Here is a 9,298-nt window from a genome sequence, read left to right as displayed (position 1 = left end):
TTTTCCTGCAGTGGGCTTTTTCGCTGAAGGATATTACTCCCTTATCCTCATGTTTTTTTTACGCACAAACAGAAATCTTTTTTACACAAAATTTTCACTCATACTTGTTTATCTTTTTTGACATTTCACTGATAGTGTATATTGTATATATTTTGTATTGTAAAGGTTTATATACAATTTTTTAATATGTTTGCATTGACGCTATCAAAGGGTTTAGGTGGACTTCTTAGTCTCAACCTCGCCCGAATAAAGGCATGTTATTATAATAATATATTATTATAATGCGTCAGCCATGTTGCTCATGCCTTTGTTTTTCTGCAAACTATGAGCCCTTTTATGACTTTTTCGAAAAGGAAATTTGTAATTTTGGACGTAGTCACGACACTACAAAGGTATTTCATGCATGGTCTTGAAGATTTATTGGAAAGACTAACAATGTGTTTTATTATTTTTCAGGTAAGGGAGTCTTAAACCTATTTTGTATTACTTGTGGCTGCGTTGAAAAATGGAAGTGGGGTCTATGGGTATGACTCTTGTGACCGTAAGTAGAGTTTCTCCCAATCGTACCTGCCACCTCATTATTTGCACAAACTGTAGAGTGGTAACTTTTTTTTCGCCACGTGCGTTGTTACCTGGAGGTCCTCCGAAAAATCGCTATCAGTGACCCTTTTGAAACAGAAAGTTTTTATATTTGAGGTTGTCTGGATACAGAAATTCTCATCATATTTTATTTTCCCTGTATTTTTTTCGTTATGTTATGAAATATCGCGGGCTATTCTTTATACATTTCGTATGTATGGTTTTCGGGCTATTGGTGGAATAACCCGCATGCATCTTGTGCGTTTCGTTTCCCTGACGATTAATATATCAACAGTCAATATAATATAATAATCAAAGAAATTAGCGTAGAATAAATACGGAGAGATTTTGACCTGAATTATATTATCCTTATCTTGCTAGAAGCGAATCATCATTTCGTCCCAGTTTACCTTAATATCGAAATTTGAATGTCATGTCATTACTATCAACGCCCTGAAAATGGCATTGAAATATTAAAAATATCTTTACCAATTTTTCTCATGTTATAGCCATTTTTACGCTAATTTTTCAGATATTTACCCCTCAAATTCCTTAGAGACATATTTTGGACATTTTTGATAACATAGCGTTTTATGCTGTTGGCCACAAAATGTTCCGATATTAGTAGCTCCAAACTGAAAGGCGCTATTTTCAATATGCCGCATTTTTATAAGCAGCTAACAGAGATTTTAATTGCGTTGTATTTTTTGTTTTTAATTCTTATTCTCTGAAAATTTTGTCCATTCATTGTGTTGCATGATGGTGTTGTAGATGTTTCGTTGTCAAATGTCTCTGGAGAATACCCTATTAATTTGGAATATATTCATCTACATAATACCCTGCAAGCCGCCTAAAAGGCATGTGGCAGGGGGTGTTAGGGCACTAGCCGTTTACAGCTAAAAAAAGTGAAGTGCTCTAACGAAGTTGGGACAAGCGTTTATTAAAATCCTTTATGGTTCGAGGGAAAAACGAATTCCCATATCTATCCGTTTGGCAAAACATCTCTCTTAATTTATCGCTTCTATCGGACCCGGAAATATAGTGTGGCTCTAATATTGTGTTCTCTGTGTCGCTCTTAAAGATATCCATTCTCAATTGTTCAAGCAATCTAAGCCTAAGCGGCTCCAAGTCTAATTCGCTTAACATCTGGGTAACGCTGTCTGTACGCCCGTAGCAGTTTTTGACGAAACGCGCAGCCTTCCTTTGTATTTTATTCAGTTCGCAGATTTAGTCTTTCTGCACCGGATCCCATACGCTCGCTGTATATTGAAGGTGCGGTCGGACGAGGGCGAAATAGCACCTTTCTTTTACTTTCTCATCCGAAAATCTTCCCACAATACGCTTGACGAATCCTAATTTCTTCAGTGCCATGCCACCGATATTCCTTATATGTGTTCCCCACGAGAGGTTCGAGGTTATCGTAACTCGTATCGTACCTCACTTCGTCTGTTGCCTTTATGTTAATACCATCCACAGAATAAACATGGTTATAGTTGGATGAATACCGCAAGAAATGTACCGACATGCATTTGCTCTGATTAAGTTCGAGTTCCCACTCTTGGCTCCACAAATGAACGTTCTCTATGTCCGATGATAGAATTTCATAGTCAGAGTGATCACTAATTTCGCGATAGATGACAGCGTCGTCAGCAAATAACCGTATTTTTCTGCTAATGTGGGAGCAGAGATGTATGGAGAGATTCATGTTCATGCAGTGAACAAAAGGGGGCTTATTACGGTTCCATGTGTGACCCGATGTGACTTTAACTATATCAGAGCTAATTCCGTCAAGAACTACTTTTTGTGTACGATCATTCAGAAAGTCGCGTATCCAGTTTACCACTGTTTCATTTAATTCGCATGCCTGTAATTTGTATAAAAGTTTTCTGTGAGGTACTGATTCGAAAGATTTCTTAAAATATAGAAATAATGCATCAACTTGTCTTTTCGATTCACCAGATTTTATAACGTCGTGAAGAAAGAGCGCGAGTTGTGTTTCGCATAATCTACCTTCTCGGAATCCGTGCTGACAATCATGGAGGAAGTTACGTCTGTCCAAGAAAGTCATGATATTGCTAACGACGATGTGCTCCAGTATCTTGCCTATAATCGATGTTAATGAAATCGGACGGTAGTTGCCTGGGTCATGTCTGTTTCCCTTTTTAAATATGGGCGTAACGCTTGCAATTTTCCAGTCTAGCGGTAACTTTCCTTCGGGGAGTGACTTCTTGAATCTTTTATCTAATTAATAATACGTCATAAATAATATTACGTCAATGCATCAAAGCCGCACTTGTGCATTGTAAGGGTGTATCGTAATTAGGCCACAATCAAACTTCCTTGATGATAAGATTCGCAGGATTTATAGGACGAAGCCGTTTTTTGAGTACTTTTTCCTCAATTTCGGTTTGTGTAGAACTGATGGAGCATTGTCATATAATATTAGATTTCCTCTAAATGTTAGTCTTGTACACTTAATTTTCATCTAATTTTTATGCTACCCTGGAACTAGAATTTTATCATGAAGAAAATGTCAATCTATTTTCTCTTATGAAGCAGCTATCATTGACGATTATTTTTCTATAATTTACCCTAGGTAACTATTTGAGCTCATTCCAGACTTGGCCTCTGCCGTTTGACCACATTCAGGGTAGAAGGGGGGGCCCTGGGCCCTCTCGCAGGCTGATAGACCTAACATAACCGGTAGATAACCTATCATATTCATCATCATGGGCTTTTCCTCTCCACATGCAACATAATAATCTTATCTCAACCACTTGAGCATACTATGAACCGCGTCTGTCCTATTTCGTCGGCCATTCAAATAGCATTCTCTCGCGCCCCTCCTTCAAGCTGGAAGCGTTGATTTTCTCTCTCCGTATCAATCGCTGGAGCCTACTTACTCCTTCTCCCGCCCGTCCTACTTCCTTAATTACTCCTCGCTCCTACGCTTTTGAGTGAATTCCTCGACACACTTCGGATGGGAATACCTTTCCCTTGCCCATTATCGCACCCTTTCTCCTCTAAAAAGGCAATATTGCTTTCATGTCCCAGGTTCGCCCCATCCCGCTGACCATTTCCTTATTTCCCTGTGTTCTCGCTTCGATCCCCACGTCGCCGCTAGTTATAGTGCCCTTTGCGTTTGCAATTTAGCAACCTTCTAACTACTTCGCATCATGGCTCTAGTACCCTTGGCATCTAGGTTGTAATCCAATTTAATGCTAATCTATAGGCCATACCGTTTAATTTTGCATTTCAGATTAACAGTTTCCCTGTTAGAATAATTCTGGCATGGTATAATTAGCTAATTCTTTAAATTTCTTTTAAATAATCTTATTGCTAGGTCGTATCTAAGCTCTTATCTCCTAGGCCTCTAGGGTGGAATTGAGATCCATTGCTCATCCTATGCCATACATCAAAAATAGTGTATTTAAGGTTAACAAACATCCTGTTGAAAATGTTTTCTTGTGCTAATTTACCTATGTTTTCATGGACTCTTAAGGTAGGAAAACATCCGTGGAGAGTGACAGTGGCGCAGCGAGGGGGGGTTTTGAGGGATAAAACCCCTCCAGAGCTCAGAGAATTTTTTAGTTGAATCCATTTTACTTGATTGGATTGATATTATTAATAGAATAGTGTGAGGTTTAATAAAATATCCCTCAGAAAGCCGTAGAACACACAATTTTGAACCATTTATCTTATAATTCCGAAACTCATTAATCTCGCACCTACCGCTTATCCTGATGGGTTTTCCATACCCCCACACACTAGGGCGGATCGCAAAAATCGATTTTTTTCAAATCCATCTGGCTCAATGAAAAAAAGTTGTGGGACCGATCAAAAATAAGGCCTGAAAAATTTGAGACCTGTACGTGAACCCCTGACCCTCGCTGAAATGCAATTTAGGGGGGGAGGGTCAAAATTCGAAAAATACAATATTTTATGGTCATTAACTATAGATTTTGCCGAGTTACTTTCCTGTTAGATCAAAAATTTCGTGGATTTTGACGTATCTGCCACCGTTTAGCCACAAAACGCCTAATTTGAGTCCGCGTCCGCGAAGAAAATATTCCAACGCCCACGCAGCGTCGCGGATACCAGAGCCGCAGGCCGATCCCTTCCCCTCCCACGCCTCTAATACAGCAAAATTCATCCCGCGCATGCTGCTAGGAGGTCGTTTGTCTTTGATAATATAAATCAGAAGATGGTAGAAGGTAAAAAGCGATGCGTAGTGAGACGACTTGTCCCTTATTTGGCGCCTCGTCGGCGTTAAACAAATCGATGTTACCAACTTTTAGAGAAGTTATGAAATAATTTTAGACCTGCGCACGCAGGAAAGGAGACTACGGTCTATGAAGACGCCTCTGGAGTGGCTATGAAGGTGTGCGAACTATGGTGACGCGCTTCTCTTCCATTATGAATGTGACTAAATGGATTTAGCGGTACCACAGGAAGTACTAAAACTTACGGAAAATCCTAATAGGCCAAAAGTGGGTTTTATTGAAGTATAAGACTCAAACAATTTTAAAGGAACATTTTAAATTATGCGATATTTTTGCGTGTAAGAGCATGGAGGAGCATAAGTATTTTGAGAGACAATCTGACGAAAAGAAAGATGATGGCTGCTGGATTGAACCCTAAAGAAGCTCGACAACTGAGGAAAAAAGGGAATCAAAGGAGAACCATGAGCCATCATCGTCAATTCTTGTACGGGAAAATAGTATCAAAAATTTTCTTCATCAATTCATCCGAAGAAAATTAAACTGGCGAGAAATTAGCCGATTTGTATCTCTACTTTCCTCATGAAATAAACATTAAGGACTATAACCTCAAATTGGAACTTCTTCGGGGAAAATGCGTCTGCCAACTGTGATAGAGGTATATGCAAGAACCAAGAAACAGCAATGCTCGTTCCCGCAACTTTAGCTGACGCAAAAGTCATAACTTCGTAAGATACATAAAAGCTAGTGTATCAGAATTACTTACGTATACAGAAAAAGATGCTAATTCCTGTAAATAAGAAAAGAGGGGTGTCATCAAAGGGTTCCATTTTATTGGAATGAAAGACTATACTCTTGTCTGATGAAAAAAGGCAAGTGGACTTATCAATAGAAGTTTAGAGGGGAATGTGTGGTGTTAGTTGAAGAAACAGGGTCCCACTTTTGGAGGTTTGCCTCCCCCGTCAGAGGATTAGCAAAAGTTATAAAATCTGCGATTATCGATTCCTTTCCGAGTGAATATTAGGTACACAGAATTAAAAAGGATTTGATTATGATGGTACCAAGCGAATACCGCCCAAAAAGGATGCATCATCCGTTTGCTATAAGCATAATTCCAACATCCCTTGCAGTGTGGGTAAACTCTTCTCGGGATTCCCACCGGGTTAATTTTTCCATAATGGCCAACATTTCAAGCTCCGACTGAGGGCTCATCCTAAGGGATAAATTTTGTTGAACCCCGAAAAGAGTTTACCCACATCATTCGCCGGGAAAGCATCAAGTCGTATTTCATCCCTTACAGTGGTCTATTTGCTAATTGCACTATGTTGACTTGGATTTGCGACATAAACGTTGGGAGGGTAATCTACGGACCCAATTTGCGTTTCTGCAAGGATGCGTTTGGCGACCAATCCGAGATTTTTTTCATTGCTGGATTTTAATATCGACATAAAGGCTGATGATATATTGGAGAGAGACTCCGGTTCCTTCGGCTATATCTGAGCTTAGCGCTGTGGAATTTAAAAATCTATTGATGAAAGTTCAAATTTAAATTCCAATATTCCTTTTATTATACATAAGGACGAGAGATTCGCGAAAGAATTTACCAAAACTTTGTTGAAAGCAAAAAAGACGAGGAATGACACTAACATAAGAAATACAGACTGGAAAGCAGGTAATTGAGTAATTCCTTCGTGATTTTTCCTCACTGGACGATGCTGATACATCAAATATTAGTAAGACTAACGAAGAAAGACGCACTTGGTGTGAATTTTGTTGCATCTGGGGCGTTCGAGAGGAGATCGGGGAGGGTACGCCGGATGCCTTCACCCTTATTCATCCATTTAGTCACAGCTGTCGGAAAATACCGGAATAGAAATGCATAACCTAAGTTTCCAAACCTTCATAGCCACTCGAGAGGCGTCTTCATAGACCGTAGTCTCCTTTCCTGCGTGCGCAGGTCTAAAATTATTTCATAACTTTTCTAAAAGTTGGTAACATCGATTTGTTTAACGCCGACGAGGCGCCAAATAAGGGACAAGTCGTCTCACTACGCATCGCTTTTTACCTTCTACCATCTTCTGATTTATATTATCAAAGACAAACGACCTCCTAGCAGCATGCGCGGGATGAATTTTGCTGTATTAGAGGCGTGGGAGGGGGAGAAGCGAGCGTGGAGGGGAAGGGATCGGCCTGCGGCTCTGGTATCCGCGACGCTGCGTGGGCGTTGGAATATTTTCTTCGCGGACGCGGACTCAAATTAGGCGTTTTGTGGCTAAACGGTGGCAGATACGTCAAAATCCACGAAATTTTTGATCTAAAAGGAAAGTAACTCGGCAAAATCTATAGTTAATGACCATAAAATATTGTATTTTTCGAATTTTGACCCTCCCCCCCTAAATTGCATTTCAGCGAGGGTCAGGGGTTCACGTACAGGTCTCAAATTTTTCAGGCCTTATTTTTGATCGGTCCCACAACTTTTTTTCATTGAGCCAGATGGATTTGAAAAAAAAATCGATTTTTGCGATCCGCCCTACCACACACCTTTAGTTGCACGTAAACCCACCCCAGCCTTAATTCCTAGCTGCGTCCCTGGAGAGTGGATATCTTTCTCAGTGATTCTCATGACCATTCGTTCGTCTTGCGCATCGTGAAGCACCTTCAGCGTGAGGATTTGGCGCGAGGTACTTAAGAATTGCACCTAAAGATACCAATGAAATGAATTTGAGACCGAATTCGGAAATACAAAATAAATCCCAAGAGGGCATCTATTTCCGCTGAAACGATTATTCGTAGTATTAGGGAATCTTGTCGAGACAATTAAAGGGATGACGGAGGCTCAAGGATAAAGTCAATGGGCTGATTCTCGTTCTGTTCTGTGAAATTTACTGAATATATCCGTAAATGTAAGTAAATGCGCGCTTAAATGTCTCCTATTTTTTCGATCGTTTAATCAATTCATGTCCATTTTTTGAGTAGGCACGAGGATCATCTTTTACCTGGCTAGAACTGGTTAGAACATGAGAGTCGTTGATGAATATTTGGTCCATATTCTGTTGGCCGAGTGTGAAGCCGTTGGCACTCGAGTATGCACTTACCTCTGAGAGGATGCATTCAAGTATCCAGCAATTTGCTCATCCTATTGGGACGAAATTCGCAATTCGCTGTAAGAATTCGGTATATGAAAAGGTAAAAAAGTGATGCAGCAAAAAGCAACTTCCACTTGTAAACCATTCTCCCATAATTTTAGAATGAACAACCAATTTAGCTGTCGCCCCTTTTTTTAATTAGTTGACGTCATTTGATTAGTTTACTCCTTATGGAAGAAAATTTCCCTATTGGAAAAAATGCTCAAGAGAATACAAACAAGAGAAAACTGCGCGAGGGCCAAGCACATGACCAAAGAATAGCTGAGAATATGGAACGGGAGTTCGTGACGTCATCGACTCATCTGCAAAAGGGGTTAAAGTCATCGATTTTCCGTGACGAATAGCTCAAGTACAAGCTGTAAAATACTGCTCTCTTTATTATTCAAATTATATCACAATCGGCCATTGCAGAAATATTGAAAAAGCCCATTGTTTCTCTGTTCCGCTTTTATGTCAGCAATTGTCGCTGACAGTTATACTCGCTGCAATTTTAGAGGCACAATAAGACCGACTCAGGATTTAAATAAAGTTGAGCTTCGCATTCTTTTCGCATGGATTTGATTTCCTGCCATACCTGTGCCCGCTTTCATTTTCATCAGAAATATTAGAATTACATTGAATTTAGTGTTCGGAGTAAAAAAATGGCAAAAGGACGTTTTGTTTCTGCATTACAATTAACTCATTCATCTATACCAAGTCTTCTCTAAATATTGTGAGGATTTCAAGATTATACGGTAAGTTTTAATTAATAGTGCGTTGAGGTAGGTAAGGATTTAAGGGGAGTAACAGTAGTGAGAGACAATTGAGAAACGAATCCCGTCGTTAAATGCGAATTATATTAGCTGAGAGAGGGTGGGATAAGACAAAGGACGCACTGTATTCAATGCTCTTCTCCGCGCTTAATTGCTGTGACTTGCCAATTTGTAGACTTCGGGTCCACCCCATATCTCATTGTCTCTTATCTGATGAGAAACAGAGAGACAGTTGAGGGCGTTGAAAGCGCACTTCTTAATCAATATAGTGCTCCTCGTTCCTCACTTGGCTTACGTTTTACGCTGACTCGATGGTCTTCTACTTCAATCGCTCTAAACATATCAGCCGGAGCAGTGGCGCCGACTCCATGGGGCCTGAGGGGGCCCGAAACCCCCTCAAAAACTCGTTATGGGTGTGAGGAAAAAATGCGTCAGGCTTGTGGATTTTCCCCGGAGTGTCCAGATATCGAGATTAGAGTTATCAAGGTTCTAATGTTGATCATATGACTCTTCTAAAATGCTTAAAAAACTTAAAACTCACTAATAATAAAATTTCCCGGGGCAAGATCCCCGGTTTGGGCACCCCAATATTTTTTTGTAA

The sequence above is a fragment of the Ischnura elegans genome, chromosome 6 (genome assembly GCF_921293095.1).
Source record: "Ischnura elegans chromosome 6, ioIscEleg1.1, whole genome shotgun sequence".
NCBI classification, from domain to species: domain Eukaryota; kingdom Metazoa; phylum Arthropoda; class Insecta; order Odonata; family Coenagrionidae; genus Ischnura; species Ischnura elegans.
Note: the sequence above shows the minus strand (reverse complement) of the source record.